The following is an 18,270-nucleotide window of genomic DNA, read 5'->3' on the forward strand; positions in this document are numbered from 1 at the left end:
TATTTATTTCTACTATTCTTGCATTGACATTAAACACACTTCTTTTTTTTATTACCTATTTACACTGTGGTTATATATTGTTGTGTTTGAGGCACATTTCTTATATTTCTCATTTTTTATTATGTATTTATATTACTTTACATACATTGTGTTATATATTGTAGCATTGTGTACATAATTTACATTATACACACACTACTTTATATGTATATTTCTTTATGCTTATATGTAAGAGCTGTACTGTAACATTACAATTTCAGATTTTCTTCTCAGCTTCTCAAACGTATATGATTCGTATATACATCACACCTCCATACTGTCCAACCACAGCAGTTCAAACTCCAATAAAACGGCACAAAACTCTCAGGATGTTGTTTTTTTTTTTCTTTTTTTCTTCCAGAGCAGTGTCACCCAAACTCCACCCAGAGCGGCAGCCATTCAATAGAAAAGCCTTCTACTTTCAATGGTCTGAGCTCAGAACCAATCACAGCTACCCCTGCCCCCCCTCGGCTCCCAGGCTTTCAGCCAATCGCGGCAGACCCCGCTCCACACATGACTATGCGCTGCTGTCCATCAACTGCCTCATATATAGTGCATGCATGAAAATGTGGAGCAGTTCAATAACTTTAGTCGTAGACAGGCTCTTGTGTGCGCGTGTGTGTGTGTGTGAGGAGGGGGGGATTGCATGCATGTGGGAATGCATGTGCTTGTTTACCTATGTAGAAGCACAGAAGGAGAGCGAGAGGGAGGGCGAGAGAGAGATTTGTAAGGCACTTGTATTTGCTAACTACTGGCTGAGTTCCCACTAGAGGCAGGGAGATCAGACTGAAAGACTGTGTGTCAGGAGTGAGACAGAGACAGACAACAGACAGAGAGGAACCGCTCAGCAGCAACTTTTCAGCCCGTCTACATGAGGTTTCTCCCTGAATATGGAGGCTCGTGGTTTTTATTTTTTTTCAACCATCCAGTCACCACAGATCCACGCCGCCGAACTTTTGGCAACGCTTTAGGTAAGTATTTGAACTGCTCGTCCTTCGCCGAGTCTTTTTCATTTCCAACTTCACTGATTAAACACTTAACCTTTGACACTTTTCCACTTGTTCTGATTTTGTTTCACACTATGTCTGCATGTCTCGTTCAAAAAAAGCTGTACAACAAGCTGTTTAATAATTTCATTGAAACTATTTCTACAAAGCTAATGTATGAAAAAAAGTTTTGTTGATTTTCACTTTCACAGCGGGGCACAAAGGCATTTGTGTTTTGTTCGTGACGTGTGTGAGAGTGTTTGTGCTCGGTACAGTTTGTCTAAAAACTGTATGTGTGAAACCAGACAGGGGCTCTGTGTGTGGGAGAGTTTTGAAAAGGATGTATGTGCGAGAGAGAGAGAGAGAGAGAGAGACAGGGGGAGATTGTGTGTGCCGGACAAAGTGTGCCAAGTGTAAAAAAAAGTGTGTGTGTGTGTGTGCGTGTGCGCTCGTGTGACTGTCTGTGTCTCTTTTTTTTCTTTCTAAAGCTTGCTCTGTGGGAATGCGGAATGCGGACTGCGGTAGCCAGTAGCGATGTTTGACTGGGAGGAACTGAGCCAGACAGTAGACAAAAGCGAGCAGGGCCGTCCAGACAGGGCAGGTCAGCCATTAGAGGCTGCAGCGGAGGGACAGGTCAGCCAGCTGCTGCTCCGCTCCACGAGGGGAGGGGATACCCCGCCTTTAGCGTTGAGGCTGAGGGTTAGAGTTGCGGTTGAGGTTAGGGGTGACCATGCTTCACTTCACGACCGCCTCTCAGAGTGCTCACCTTGCACCTCACCCTCTCCCACTTCGAGAAAACCCCCAACCCCGTGCTCTCCAGATCGAAAATCCCCACTTGAGGAGTCAGTTTGAACGTTGCAGAGAATAATTTTGTGAAAATCTTTCAGCGCCGGTTTGTGTAGAAATTTTTGACGGTGCCAGCAATGGTTCCAAAAATTAAAAAAAAAGCTGCCGTCAATGACTTGCTTAAGAGTTACAACAAAACATACTACGGTGAAGGGAGGAAAAATGCAGCAAAGGAAGTGTAGATGTAGGAGGAGGTTAAATATAGACGGGCGCTAAAAGAGGAAGAATAGGAGAGACTGTAATTTTCACAGAGGTTGTTTTTTTCTATTCCCTTTTTTTTCGCCGGTTTTTCCCCCGCCGGCTTGCGTGGGGGTCGCCGGGTTTGGAATGTATTTAGTGACAGGAAATACTGGCCGCCCCTATATTTTTTTTGTCCCGGTCCGCTTTTGTCCAAAGCTCTTAATCCACCGCAAAAGCTGAGTGCGTAAAGGAGTAGCAACAACCAAGAAAAACATCGCCCCGGATCACAGATGTACACCACGGCTGTAGTCCGCCCCCCCCCTTCAGAATAACACATTCACAGAAAGCACAAAGGCTTAACATCAGGACGCACAAACAACACATAAATAAGTCTGGATTGATATCCGAGTACCGGTGATGACGAGGAAAAAGCAGCTCTTTGAAGCTACACTGCAGCTGCTATAGGAAGTGAAAAACAAGTGTCATCACTTAAAGTCACTGATTCAGATTAAAACTAAAATACACAACAACAGTCCTGGACTGCGGTCTGGAAAATGTGTGTGTACATGTAGCCCATCTGAGACTCTCCTCAGACTGAGTGCAACTCATTCTCTGAAAATGCCTCTACATGTAAAGTCTTGTTACCCAGATACACATCTCAAGCCCTCATCACCGCCAATGGCAGGCAACTCAAAGTCATACACTCCATAACCCCAATCAACGGAGCCTTTCAGTGAAGCCGTCACTGAAACACATGCTCCTCAACTATGCAGTCAAGCCTACATATACTGCCTTTAATACACGTGTTGTGTCTCCAGGTGAGAGAAAAAAAACACACTGTTCTGTGTGACAGCACAGGTTTTTACCAATTGCTTAAGGATTACAGGTAGCCAAAGTCCTTTGTTGACTAAATGATAACACTTGGACTCTGTGGAGGTGAACTTGAGGGCTTTGATTTTTTTTTTTTGGTCCCTAAAATGGCCACGAAGCATTTTTGTAAACCTCAGCGGTTTGGTGAAGTCCAGTGTCACTTGTTGATCAGCTAGTATCGTCTGAGTTCAGAGAAGGCAGCGGGTTGCGTAAGCGTCTCCTGTGACCCCGCACCTTGGCCCGGCCTGAGCCGAGGTCTGGGTGGACTTTGATCCCCCAGGCCCCGGAGCTCTGTAAGCCCCTCTTGCACCCCTTGCTCCCTCCCAGGCCTGTGTGTGTACCTGGATTTGAATAGAAACCAGACAGCGATGCCCCCCCCCCCCAACCCCCATACCCCGCCCTCCTCCTCTGTCACCACTCCCGCGCGGGACAATGAGGATTTGTTAGCGCTCAGCCGCGAGCCTGCTGACACAAAGCGCATAGCCTCCCAGTCCCCGGCCCTGGAGTGTAGCAAGCTGAAGCGCAGGCGGGCAGGACACCAGCAGGGGGGCCACAGAGTGGGGGTTGGGGGAGTGGGGGCAGTTTTTTTGCAGGGGGTGGGATTAGCAGACAAGAGCTCTGGGTTGGGGGATGGGGGCCTGAAATGAACAGGAAATTACTGCCTTTGATGAGGCAGAGGCAGATTCGCACAGGCTGAACTCCTCCGGGCCTCTTCCCCCGGCCGTAAAAACCTGTTTGAGCAGAAAATGTCAAAACACTTCAAGGCCCCCATGTGTCACTTCCCTCTGGCTACGATGGAGTTGTTAAGTCCATACACAGGTGCTAAGCAAACACTCGCAAAAAAGTTTGCGCTTTTTTTTTTTTTTTCTCTCCCCACCACCACCACCACCACCACTGCTGCTCGCTGCCCCCTCTCTCTCTCCACCCTTCCTTCAGACGCCAGCTCCTGACCATGTCATGGGAATCCTATTAAGCTATATATGCTATCCATCCCGACCCATTTACCACAGCTCAATCTATATCACACTGCAGGGAAACCAGACATTTTATATTTAGCCTTTCTGCATAAATATTTCAAATCCGTGAGGGTGTGGAAAATATTGTAAATATACTGGGCGTTACATCAAAGGTAGAGAGGAGCAGAGATGAGGAGATAAGTGGAAGTGTAAAATTTGGATTTCTTACGCTTTCAATGAATTGTGATTTGTCTCGGTTTAAGCGCAAAAAAAAAGAACTTACCCAACATGATATCTGCTGGGGCCTTTAAGCCATGTTTGACTCAAACAGCAGGAGGAAGGGGAGGCAATGTGCTAGTCTCTTCTTTTTTTTTTTTATACAAGCTTGCACCCTACCTTCTCCGTGATCAAATAATGATGCTTTCTACCGACACCACACTACATTTAAATTTCTCAAATGTCTCAGAGAACTCCCTTCCGTGCCGTGTGTGTGTGTGCGTGTGTGTTTGCGTTCCTGAGCGTGAGGAGAGATGGTAATGTGTGTTCAGTGAATATCAGGGTCGATTAGAGAGTCTCGTCTGGTCGGGCTACAGCAGATTAGACAGGCGGAGCAGATACAGGCCGCAGGCTGGTCGTCTGGCGCTCTGACCCACATTGCTCTGATGTGCACGTCACTTCCCATTACACTGACAATTGGACGCCACATCAGCTGAGCGCGCCGTGATCTGCATACCCTCCCCGCGGGCGAGGTCTTGCTCACCGTAACCCTCATGCTGTCATACTCACAAAACTCCGGCCGTCCCAACCGCCTGGGCTACAGGAAGTGGTGGATGAGTCACAGCGAGGCTTCGCCATCGCGGCTCTCGGTCCCTAACTGTGTGGGCGGTGGATTTGGCACGCTATAGCAGAATGTTGACCTTGATGCTAATATGCTAATATCTAAGCTTCTGGATGTCAAGTCATATAAGTAAAAGCTTGTGACAGCGCATCCGCTGTGCTTTATTTTTAGCCAAAAGCAGCATGTATCTAAATTAATATCAGCTCTCCGCATTAAGGGCCTGTCCAGGACAAATATTCAGATCAACAGCTTATGAATTTGTCAGAAGCATTTGTCACCACGATGACTCGGACAGGGTTTTCACATGAGCTGGTTATTTATCCTCATCGTCTCTCTCTGTGTGAGTGAAAGAACGCCACGACCGGCTCCGGTTTGTCGAGCAGTTTAAGTGTCCATGATGGACCGGATCCTTTTATGAACTACACCACTCATCACGCTCGCACGCGTCCTGCTCTCCGCAGGTGATGATGAGTGGGAGTTTAAGCTTTTGGTGAAAGTGCAGAATGTACAAAACGCAATATTGAATTTGATCTCTCAATCTGACATTTCAACAAGTACTTGGGGCCAAAAATACATGTACCTCATGGCAGCCTGTCATTGGTGCGTCTGTGGATGCATACTTGGGGGTATATAAAGCATATATAAGAGGCCTCGGTGGCGGGCTCTGCAGCTGGCTGACAGAGACAGGTCTGTTTGCAGGCTGCCTGAAAGATAATTGGCAGCTATGGAGTGAAAAGCGGGCTCAGCAACAGATAAGGGCCGTGTGGAAAGCTCCATAATCATCACGGATTAGCAAATGATAAATCATGGGTTCACACAAGTATGCTGTCACTGCTGGAAGAGCCGGAGAGGGGAGGGAGGGGAGGAGAGGAGAGAGCGGATGAGGAGAGATATGGAGAGAGTGGGATAGAGAGCATGTGAGAGGAGAGAAAGAGAGTGAATAGTAGTGAAGATGTGGATGTTTTTTGCTGTAATTCAAAAGAAAAACACAATAATACCATCTAGCAGGTCAGCAGGAGAGGCAGGCTGAGAGAGGGGGAAATGAAAAGAGAGGAGAAATTAAAAGCTCTGCCAACACTCCGGCTAATACAATCTTCTGCCTGTCAGATTACCTTCTTTAATCCAGAAAGGTTTAACGCCTCTTAGAAATCTGAAAGGAGACATGAATTCAGCAGAGATTTTCCTCTGCTAGAGAGGAGGAAGGTGCCGGGGAGGAGGGTTAAGTCTCTGAGCAACTCTCCAAAGCACTGGCCTCAACAACTCTGCTGCACAGTCGTCAAAGCGCTATGCGGAGGATCAGCCAATTCTAACCGCCGCAATGTACGACTCCAAACATCCCCGACTTATACCGCAGTATTCATATATATATATATATATACCGCTGACGGTCGTGCGTTTCATGCATCTCTAAAAATATCATACATGAGCTCCGTTGTGTTTCATCCACGGCGGAGCGAACGGTTTGCCTGTCTTTCATACATATAGTAGGACAAAAAGATGAGCTTAACTTTGGCTTAGGCGGAGCTGATTAGGTTAACAGAGCACAAAGCGCTGTACAGCGCATTAAGGACACAGTGTCCCTGCTGGTGCAACGCAGCGACACGCTCCCCTACTGGGACAGGGCGCAATGCTTTGTAATGTTTGTCACACGCACACACACACAAAAAAACTGGATAATGTGGCTTTATGGGAATAAAATGGCACAGTATAGACAAAAATGGAGAGAGAGAGAGGACAATGACCATGTTTAGTCCAGTAGGTGTAGCAAGGCGCTACAAATGCCAATATTAGGGGGCTCTGATTTCAACTTAACAGTGTGGTAGAGGATGGTTCATCACACCAGACAAATAGCAAAATGAAGCAATTCCAGGAATAACATTTTGTACTTGTCTTTTGTGTGTATGCTGCTGCATTGGTGGCTGCTGAGTTCATATTTTTCAGGGTGCACTTCAAACCAAAAATGGTGTGTTTCGCCCTCTTCCAACAAACCTACTCGTATTCCTTCTCTTTCCGCTCAGTTATTTCAGCTAAACGCACCAGCGACGCGATTTCAGATCGACTAGGTGTGTCCGGCCGTTGAGGTGGCACAGGCAGCATCAAGGCAGAATAAAAGGTCGATCAGTATCCAGGTCATTCCCATGCTGGCTCACCCTGCTGGCTCCCACTGATAACGGAAATGTGAAATCAGTATTGCCGCCTGTGATTTTCACTCCTCTGCTTCCCTGCTCAGTGCTATTTCTAAATCTCTCAGTGTGAGGCTTTTCCCCTGCTCTGTGGACGGGGAGGGTGGCGGGAGATGGAGGGTGTTTTAAGACGACGACGACGACAATCGCCGCGATGGCCCCGGTTCCCTGCTCGCTGCGGTGTATTACTGCAGTGCGGGGTGCAGCGAGTTCGAGCGCCGGGGTAGAGACGAGAGAAACGCTGATCCCCCCCGCGCTGGCCGGCGAAACCCACCACCGCACTGCGTCGACTCGGCAGATTAAAAACATGGATTATGTGCCATGAGTGAGCGTTGTATAACCTTTTGTTTGGGTTTCCTTGCATTCGTTTGCGTTTGGCAACAAAATTTCTGCCGTGCTTTAATGACTCAATTAAGGCCCGGAGATTTCAAAACAGACTACGAGTTCTCCGAAAAACAAAATATGATATTTGGAACGAGGATTTTTTGGGTGTGAGCTTTGACAATGCCATCGTTCAAAGGGGGGCCGCGAGTCTGACCTGGGGATAAAGTCTGTTGAAGATAAAAAAAGTGGCAGCAGGCTCCAGAGAAATGTCACGGTTAAATCCAGAAGACAGCCACAAAGGGCTCTCTCATCCCGCTTTGTTAGAGATCCTCAAAACTGCTGCGAAAAAGGAGCCCGGGATACATATTCATCAGCCTCAGCGCTCATGACTGAAATGAGCCGACAAAGCTTTGGAGAAGAGAGAGGAGTGTGACATACAGTGCAGTTTCTCTCAGGCATGCTGCGGGAGTGGATAAGTCAACTAGAGCCAGACTGACGCGACGTGATCAAGTGCATCAACGCCGGGTTCAAAAGGTGCACAGCAGAGAGAGAAAAGACGGAGACGGAGAGAAAAACAGGGCGGACAGACAGGCATGTCAATCAGCCGCGGAAAGGGTGAGGATGCTAGCTGCTGCAAGGAGGAACTGAAGAGAAGATTGTGATGGCGGCGGGTGTAGGAGGGGGGGGTCATAAGCAGTGTATGTTAGAGAAAACAGTACGCCACCATCATGACAGAGTCATGGGTTAATGCTGAGAGAGTAGCTGGCAGCAGAGATTGGAGCTGGCTCCACCACAGTTAAGGTTGCAAATGAAACCCCTGGAGCCTTGGCAGGATGATCCATGGCACGTGGAGGCAGGGTTTTTCTGGAAAGGCTTGGCGCTCCGCCTGATGGAGTCCCTACGCTGGAGCAGGGCCGGCCTGGACGCTGCTGCCAGTACCCAGGTTCAGTCAGTATGGCTTATCATTGGTAACAAATTGTTTTACGCACCCCGAGATCCAAAGAACTACACAAAGGATCGTCAAACCGTGCTGGACCGAAAGGTTTTATAAATATTGTCCCGCTTTTTCCACAGGCGGGGTTCTTTATGAAAGAATAGAAGCTGTTGGGAGATGCTATTTTGTACCAATATTTTGCATCTTTAAAGATGGTCATAGAGTTACCACTACAATCCCAGTTAGTCAACGACCTTTGTTGCGTGTCACTTTCTTTTTCCTAAGCATGACTCCTGTTAGTCTTTCACTTTCAAATAAAGGCAAAATATGCCAGAAAAATAATCAGAAAAACCTGATCATTTGCGGTTTTCCCTCTCTAGAATTGGATTCATGGGACTCACCACTGAAACCTGTGCCAAGACTAATAATATTACTGATAACAGTAATTTATACCACACTTGCACAGAACAAAATTTTAAAATTTCACTAGAATCAAACCAGTATAAGATATTCCAAATATAAGTCAAGAGCAGTTTTGGCTCATTCATATTAAGCGATAAAATGACATCATACTTTATGATCATATGTGGTGAATATCACTGCTACTGCTAGGCCATAATTGGTCTCTTCTGACCTCGATTTATTTATTGACTTCAGCACTGTTATATCACAGACCATTCCTCTTTACAAATGTGTGACGGCCAAATATGACACCCGCACGAACCCGCTGCACTGCTAAATCTCATTATAAATGTCCTCAATCGAGCAGATATTAAAACGTCCAATCTGACTCAGAGCCTATTTGGTGACTGACACCACAATTAAGGCATATTTGTTGAATTTGATTGAGTTTGTCCACGAAGAGGATCACTCGCGGCGCGAGTGATTTTAAGCGATTTAATCTCCTCGTGCTCTTCCATTAGGAGATGTCTCGCAGTGCCAGTGGATTGTATAATACTAATAACAATAATTGTCAAGAGGCAATGATGGGATGGGAAAAGAGTGTGAGAGCATATGCTGGCAGCCTCCCAGCCTGAGTATTTTTGAACAGGCATCTGAGCTATGCTGGGAGTGTCAGGTTAACTGACTACAGTTATGTGAGCAAAACATTTGTACTGTCATTGGAAATGGACAGTTTTCTAATGGTGGAAATGGATGCTACGTTTTTTCCTAATAAGATTGTGACTCATCTCTGTCAGTCTGAGAGATTCTGTGGAAATGACCAAGAGGTGAAATGAAAAGTGAAAGAAAGAAATTTTCCCATGAAAATGGGTAGGCCATGACAGGAACCAGTGGGTAGTTTAATACTGTAACAGGTGGATTGTCAGGGTGTGGAGGATTTTACAAGAAGGTTAAAGTCACTGCAGGGAACGTTGGGTTGATTTTGGCGGTCCATGTGGAGAAAAGTGCAGATTCCCTTTAGAAAACGTAAATTTTTTTACTGCAGCAGGGTCTGACAGTTTGCTCTGCACAGTCGTGGTTCTACCGTGCCTCCTTTCCCTCCAGCGGAACCCAGCAATACGGCCTAGGCCTCCAGCAGCAGCGAGGTGTTGGCTCTCAGCAGAGCAGCTATAGGCGAAGCTCTGCGAAGGAGCCGCGGAGCTCTCCGACTGCAGGTCGAAGGCGGCAGCGAAGCCGGATCTGGGCCTGTCCGCAGCGGGCTGGTCGCTATCAGAAGCCCCGTTGGAGTTTGAAATGAAGGAGTTTCTAGTGAACCTGGTGAATCGTTTCATCTGATTTCGCAGGGAAACGCAGTATTAAATTGAGACTGTTTAATAACCAGTTAAAAGTTCCTTGTAGTAACTTTAACCAAACCTAGCCTCAACTCTTCTACAGAGTAGAAACAGCATGTACAACACATACAGTAGTTCTTGTTCCTGGTGCACAAACTAAATTCCACTGGCGTTCTAGTCTGAGAATAGATTTCTACATGGAGCATGTCTTTACATTTTAGTCAGCGTTTAGGTCCCTGAATGTTTCATAAAGCTTAATCCTATCCAAAGTAAACCATCCACAGCACCATGGTCACATTGATAACCCCCGCATGTGATGATCTACATTTTAGCCCCCTAATCTTATCCCTGACCTCAAGTTCACCTTTTCACACAAGAAAACAGGATAAACTCCTATGTCAAATCCATGCAGTCCTAACATAACTGACATCTATACGATACACTGACTTTAAGAATTTGAGCTTGTGTTGCTGAACTTTGTGCATGTCTGTTGCGTTAGCCTTGTTTCGGTGCTGCAGACCAGCCAGCTATGCAGGCAACACGACAGAGAGTACACTGTGTGCTTCTCATTGTCCAACCCCTGGAATGTGCTGACGACGCAGGGTTCACACTGGTTCAGTCACACTGTTGCACTCTTCACTCTGGCCCCGTCTCATGCTCGCCCAGCTATTTTTAACACTCTACACTTTTGCAAGTTTGTCAGTTATGCAAAGTTTCTGGAGGGGCCACACCAAGCAGCGGTATTATCAAGAACCCATGATGTGAAAGTACGGCCACGCCTCAAAGAAACGATGAATAAGTCAACGTGCGTGCGTGCGGCGAGTTAACATACACTTCCCCATAAGTTCTCCCAAGTGCAGGGAGAGCGGAAGTGAAGTCAAATGAAGAAAAAAAAAAGAGGGGGGAAAAGGAGAGGGAGAGATATTTGAGAATGAAAAAAGCCTCTGTGTGTCTCGGGCATGAAGCCAAACTGTACAAGTGCCAAAGAGGGAAGCCATTGAAGCCCGAGCCAGAGGGACTGAAAAAACTATTAATTCCCACCTTGTCTAGGAGTGGAAACAGAGAGAGAAATTAGGAAAAGTGTGGAAGAATGTATTCTTTGAAAAGAAAAAGGAGCCAAGGGGGCAACTAGCTAGTAAGAGCTTCTTAGAGATAAGACAAATTGGGGGGAAAAAGAACAATATCTGGCCATGACTTGTGCATTGAAGTAGGAATATCAACATAACACAAAAGCTATTGTCCAAAATATAGATTTTAACAATTATTTATCTATTTGCTCAAAAAGCCTTTGTCCAACATTATGTTGGGTTATTTTGATTCAAGTTGACACTGATTTTCAAGGTTAATTCATCTGGAGACTTTCGGCCTTTTTGTTTGGGTGTTAAGCGCTACATGTGAACGATGACGGCCATGAAAACAATTTGCGGAACGCGTGAAATCGAGAAATGTTTCAGTATCATATTGTGGCAATAAGGACGTCTCCTCCGAGGTCAGTGAACTGTGTCAAAGCGGGAGAAAGTGAATTGTGCTCCCTCTCTCTTCCCAAAGTGATCATTCATTATGCAGAAAGCAGGAGAGTGTGGCTCCTTTTCTGAAAGCCTGCGGTGTGCAGAGAACACACAGCAAAAATCTGCACATCCAATTCTCTCATTTTTCCATCAGATTGATCTAACAGAACACGAATCCTGCAGAACTGCAACAAATCTCTCTACAATGAGTTGCATCATATATTCGCTGCACTCCCTTAACAGGTTTTTCGGCGCTTCTTCAAAATCAAAAAAACCTCAACTTGCGGAAAATGCCAAAAATGCGACGTGAAGAAGAGGATGCGGAACAAACAAAATACAGTGTTCCAAATTTCTTCTGTGTTTGAAGGGGAAGCGGGCAAAAACAGGGGAGAGAAAGACAGAAAAAAAATGAGAGAGACAGACGAGAGAGCATTAATAAAACATGACTGCATGATTTTCCAACCTCAAAGAGGCGAACACAGGAAGGCGCACTCCCAGAGCAGTAGCTGAGGTTCAGCGCAGGGTGAGGGGAACAGTAATCTCTAACTAGCTCAACACTGCAGTGCACTAGTTTAAACTGCGGGGCACAGTAGCGTTCTCTGATCACACTTCGCCTCCCCTCCACGAGCCTGACTGACCTCGTCTTCTGTCCTTTTATTCATGCCATTTCTGATCCCCCCCCCCCCCCCCCCGTTTTTGTTCTTCTTCTTGCTGCAGGCTGAAGGTGAAAGAAGAACACAGGCTCGGCGGAGACAGATGAGAGTTTGCTTAGTAGTTTTTGAAGAAGGTGAGGAGGATGACAACGGCGGCGGCGGCGTTCAACACGTCTGCAGGACTATTTAAGGAAACCCAAACCTTTTGCATCACCGCCTCTCCTCACTCCCGCTGGCTTCTCATCAACGTTATTTGAAGCTCCACGCCGACATGGGTGGTAACACGCCTTGGCACGGTGCTGCTCCGCACAGGCCAAGAGAAACACGGGAGCGCACACACACACACAGCTATATCTAGCTCGTCTTTCTTGGTGACAGTTAGCATTACAAAGTTAGCGTTTTTCCATTGTTTGAATCGTTGTGTTAACAGTTATGGCGGACATATAAAACACTGACAGGTCTGACATCATAGCAGGCTTATGAAAAAAAGACAAAAATACATGTTTAGATTTGAATTGCAGACATTTTAAATACATGTGGTTTGGATGGGAATCAGAAAGCGAGGGACAGGCGACAGGGATTTTCCACTTGTCTCAGTGCAACCGCAGCAAAGCAACGAAGCTGGATGAAAAATAAAGTGGGTAGCTCGATTTTTGTTACTAATATGTTGCATTATGTTGATTTTCTATGACAAGTCACACAAACCAGTGGCGAGAAACGCGGCCCTTCCTGGTGCCCACGGTGAACATTCAACGCTGTCGGTGAGTTTGAGCTCTGACCAAAACCATCGACCGTTGACTGTACCCTGAGGGACGCCACAGCACACTCACACATTCACACGATCCAATGGAAACCATACGTTGTGAGCTATTTCAGTTCTGCTCTCATGCAGAGCAAAATGCAGAACCACAGTCTGTGGGTGGACTACGGCTCGAGCCTGCGACCTTCAGTTGGCTGGAATTTCGCATTTCCTCAGACACAAGATCAGCTGTGACGCAGGAGGCGTTCACTCTTAAGGCTGCAATAAACATTCATTGCTGTCGGTGGGTTTACATGAGAACAACTCACTGATCAATGAATGCAGACTGCGGTTCAAACACCTCAGTAACCAGTTGGCCGTGGCGTTCGACGAGAGCAATGTGTGATGATGCATTATGTACCCAAAGACTTGATACGACATGCTAAAGCTAATGTGATTAATTAGGTTAAAAAGTATGTTTTTCATGGTCACTGGCCTCGGCTGGTAAGTACAAGCATATGTGCAGCAGATGTGACTGTAGCATTCAAGATCAGATGTCGTTCTAGCATTTACAGTTTTGCTTTGGTTTTAAAGGGTCAGTTCATCCAAATAAGATTAAAAAACATATTTTCTCACTTAGCATTAGTGCTATCTAGAAATGTGGTTAGTTTTGGTTTTATTCGTCCAGGTTTCAAGATATTTGGTTCCGAGGGTTCAAATGTAATGAATTAATGTAATGTAATTTCATTTGTGGTGCTTCACACCAAATTTGGATATTTGATAAATTCAATGGCTACATCATAGGGCTGTCAATCGATTAAAATATATAATCATGAATAATCGCATGATGGTCCTTAGTTAATCGCGATTAATCGCAAATAAATCACACATTTTTTTATCTGTTCAAAATGAACCTTGAAGGGAGATTTGTCAAGTGTTACATTTAATGACTAGACACCACTAGTGGTAAGTGATAAAATATGTATATTTTGTAGTTTGGGTACAGGTTTTCCGTCAGAAAAAAATGGTGCTGGTCCACGTGTCCTAGAAGATTCCAATGTCCCAGACAAAAGGGAGAAACTCCGGTCAAGTATTATCCTTGTTTATTGAGTTTCAAAACAATTGATAGGTAAAGAGAGATAGGGACAGAGAGAGAGAAAGCGCTCGTGTGATGGTGAGTAGCACGTAGGCAGTAACGTTGTAGCTGTGAATGTAGCAGTGCAGTGTGTGTACAGTTTATATGTTGGCCAATAAATGCTACAACTCCTCAAGACCCAAGCCAAGTTCCTGTGTCTTGCTTTTCTTGCCCCAAAGTTAGCGACAACTTCGGCCCTGGCTCACTTTAGGTGGACTGACCTTGAAGTAGAAACCAATGGCTGCCTGAAATGTGGTACAAGACCAGTTTAAAAATCTAAAAGACTACGGTACTACGCTTTAGAGGAGTCAGCAGTAATGTAAAAAGCTGGATATGTTTGACATTTTTCAAGTTGCTAGTGCTGATATGATACTTTAATTTTGGTACCAATCTCAAAATGATACTTTGTTTGATACATTTTGAGAAACAGAAATGTGTTTTTCTACAAACCCTTTTTTTCATTTGACAAAATGAAATTTTAAATGTCTAAAAACAAACACCCTTAGATGAAGTTTGCCTAAATAAAATAGAATAAAACAAAAACAAGTAAACAAGAAGACAAATCTGACAGTCAATGCCAACTTTCACTTCTTGACCATTGTTGATATTCGGTGCTACAGGCACATTTCAGAAGATACAAAAAAAGTTACAATTTGGTACCAAGCCCTAAATGTAATGTATGTTACTGCGTAGTCAATGGGATAAACAACAATGGCCCAACAAAGCCTCCTAGAATGCATTGTTCTCATTAGACAGATATAGATAAGATACTAAGACATCAACACACTAGTTTATAGTATCTTTTTGTATTATCTTTTGAAATAAGGATTTGAATATCTTTATATCAATTCGACAAAAGTATTGAAAATTATGATTAGCATAATATCCATAATATATGGATTGTCACCGCATTATTCTGTGGACTGTAGCCTCGGTGTAGGCATTTCAGCTGACAGTCTGATCCGAAGCACACAGGTAGGGGGTTCAGCATGTTGCCTAAAGCCGGCTTCCCACCATGACCCAAATGTTAAATTCCATGACTTTTCTCTGATTTGCCATTACCAAGTGCGACCGCTTCCATAACCTCAAAACTGTATTCTTTTCTGGTTTTTAACTGCTGTCTGCTTTTCCACTTCACTTGAGCTGAAAATCAACTACTGCTAAATATGTGTGAAACAAGCTGGAAAATCCTATTGGATATGTTCTATGAAGCTACTGTTCTTTGTATAGTCTGATATCCTCACAAACTTTGCGTGTCTACGGCACATCTCCGAACGGCATAATATTCCAGGAATTCGAAGGCCCGAGGGAACTCTGTCAAGGGCACTTTTAAAGACAGACAGACTGCTGTGGGGGGTGGTACCTGGGACTTTTGTAATTACAAGACAGTCACCCAAATGTACAGTATAAGTCAAATGTAACAGAAAGAGGTGAAACTGAGAAACCTGTTTAATTCTGCTCCGGTTCAAATCAACCCACTCTAATATATATATTTTATAAAGAGTGAAACAATCTGCCCACGATTCTTGGAAAGTTAATCAGCCTCGTAACCCCATTTCAGTATGTAATTGGAGGAGATATAGGCATGTGGAAATAATCTTGCAGTAATTGCCCTGTAAGGTTATGTTAACATGCTGGGAAATCTCAAACACATTGACGTTTTCCAGCCAGAGCAGACCGAAAACGCAAGTCTTTTTACAGTGGAAAAGTGTCGGAGGGGACAATGAGAAGCAGTCCGGGTCGCTTCTTGTCTTTCAGCTGTCTAATAAAGAGGAAACCAACACTTTTTCACCACACTCACATACACAGACTGTGCTGGTCATATAGACAGAAATTCTAAAAGGGGTCTATTATACTAATGGGTACTGTGCATTTAAATAAAAGCATTACTTTGATATCATCTTTGATTCTAAAACTGCACATACGCTAGTACTAACCAATTGAAGGCAAATGTAGAAACCAATATATATGGGCATAAATTAAATTTTTTGCTTTTTTGAATAAATTCTCTTATTTGACGTTTCTCTCAGAACTATATTCTCGTCAAAACCTCTCTAAAACAACCCAAAACTCTAAAAATAAAGCTCCTTGAAGTCTGCAGATTTTTAAAGTTCTGGGAAATTGTGATACATCACTGACTTTAAAGAGGTATTAATCTACAAATAAACATGCAAATGAATTTATAAAATGTCAGAGTAAAGCATAATATCTACAGAGGCCTGTATGGGGCGGATGGATACTGTTTGCTACATATATTAGGGCCACACAAAAGTCTGCTTGTTTATCCCTGTGGAGTTGGGCTTTGTCATCACACACTGTGAAGTTATAGGCACTGACACTGGGAACAGCGTGACCCACTTCTCCCTGACCTGGAAACACTCCGCAGGCTGACCCTGAGTCTAACGCCAATGCGAGTTGCATCAAGCGAGAAAGAAAAAAAAAAAGGGACGGTGATTCAAATCTAGGCTAATCATGAATTATTAAAGGCTAAAATGATAAGAAAGCACGGAGGTCAGCAGCAGCAAGCAGCAGCTCCTAAACACTCTGCAGCACTCACGCCATGTGCCAAGTGCAGACGGCTGGGGGGTACACCCGTGGGAGAAGAAAAAGGAAAATCAGGTGAGAGGATAGTGGTGGTCTTTCACTCTTCATACGCTTATCTGTATACATTCACTTGAGTGAAGCACAGCCCTTATAGGCTAACAGTGAAATCCACATTTAAAAAAAGGAGAAGAAAAAAAAACACCACAAAGGAACAAAGAGGAGGATCTGAAGCGGCGTCAAGTGTTTTTGGCTGTTCTTGCCTTGTAGCACGTAGGAAAATGAAAACCTGGTGATCTGAAATGACTTTTGGACAACAGGCATATGAAGTTAGCACCCGGTTATGTGAGGACAAAGGAAAGGCATGTGATGGGCTCCAGCCAAGTAGTTCCATATGGGTGTTGAGTTCACTGGGTCCAGGTGGCACGTGGGAGCATACATCACATGTAGGTCCGGCATGGATCTACTGCCCCCTTATGGCCTGGAACGTGCAGTGCTGCAGGGAGGCCTGGCTGCTTGTGCTGATTTATGAGAGGGGGGGGTTTCATGACAGATGAATGACCAATGAAACTAAATAGTCTTGCAAGACATAATCAAAATTCCTTCCTCGCCTAATATGCTTCTTTTAACTGGAAACCAATCATCCACATTCCTTATCCAGTATGACATAGAACGGAAAACTTTGAAGGGTATATATATATATATATATATATATATATATATATATATATATATATATATGGAAGTATATAGGTTGAATAATAAATGTTATATATATATATATATATATATATATATGGAAGTATATAGGTTGAATAATAAATGTTATATATATATATATATAACATTTATTATTCAACCTATATACTTCCATACCTACTGTGTGTACATATCCCAAGAGATGCTTGTTAAAGTTAACTGCAAAAGAAACTGAAAATTGCATGTAGATCTAGTGAGTGAAACCACTCGGGGGCAAAGTTGAGGAGAGAAAGTCTTGTCCTCAGCTGGTAATGATTAACCACGGAAGAGAGGTAGTCACCAAAGAACCCTTATAACCCCGGTGGCGACCTGCTCGGCAGCCATTGGTCAGCCGTGTAGCTGGACTTTAGGGAGGGGGGGGGCTGTTTAAAAGGATGACAGAGCCAGGTCAGCCCAGCGCTGACCGGAGGAGGAGCCAGAGAGGCAAAACATGTCCTGATACAGGTCACACAACAGGTTTAATATGAAGGATTATTTAACTCAAGAGACTTTAATTGAATTATTAAGAAAAAAAAGCTAAACTGCAAGCCTTAAACAATGATTTATATCCAGTATGATAAACTGGAATCTTTAATAATTGATCCAAATGGATGTGTGAGTGAATTAAGTGTGCAGCTACAGCTACATTTATGGACTCCTGTATTTTTACCACCACCCAAAGAGCTATATGGTCGCCCAGGACACTGCACTCCCATCGGTTTATAACCCTATGAAACCACAGATCAATGCCCAATAAATGACCACCATCTGCAGGTTCATGAAGATGGTGACGGATGCTCCAAGTTTGCGGGGGGGGGAAGATTCAGATGAAGGAGGTTGAGGAGAAAATAACTTCCTTATTTGAGATATCCGAGTTAGGACTTCATCTACAGGGACTTGTGTTGGAAACAGCTGTTGCTAACTCAGCTATTTGGCCCCTGACCTGGGTTTTTTGGTCACTGAATGGGGGTCTCTGAATTCCCACCCCTGTCAGAGCATTTACAAGCCCTGAGCCCTGCCTCAGCCCCCCTTGACCCCAGCATCACCCTTGCCCAGTGCATGCACCG

General features: G+C 44.5%; 1 protein-coding gene and 1 long non-coding RNA gene across 3 annotated transcripts in view; one reads left to right on the forward strand and one right to left on the reverse strand.

Annotated features, from left to right (window-relative positions):
* Positions 1–18,270, reverse strand: part of nr6a1a (nuclear receptor subfamily 6, group A, member 1a) — a 98,958-nt gene that overhangs the window by 56,305 nt on the left and 24,383 nt on the right. The window lies entirely within an intron of this gene.
* Positions 89–13,629, forward strand: LOC141768941 (uncharacterized). Its single transcript, XR_012594230.1, has 2 exons — positions 89–1,010; positions 12,115–13,629. It is a non-coding gene; the product is annotated as an uncharacterized LOC141768941 (long non-coding RNA).

This window comes from Sebastes fasciatus, chromosome 6 (assembly GCF_043250625.1).
Source record: "Sebastes fasciatus isolate fSebFas1 chromosome 6, fSebFas1.pri, whole genome shotgun sequence".
Classification (NCBI taxonomy): Eukaryota; Metazoa; Chordata; class Actinopteri; order Perciformes; family Sebastidae; genus Sebastes; species Sebastes fasciatus.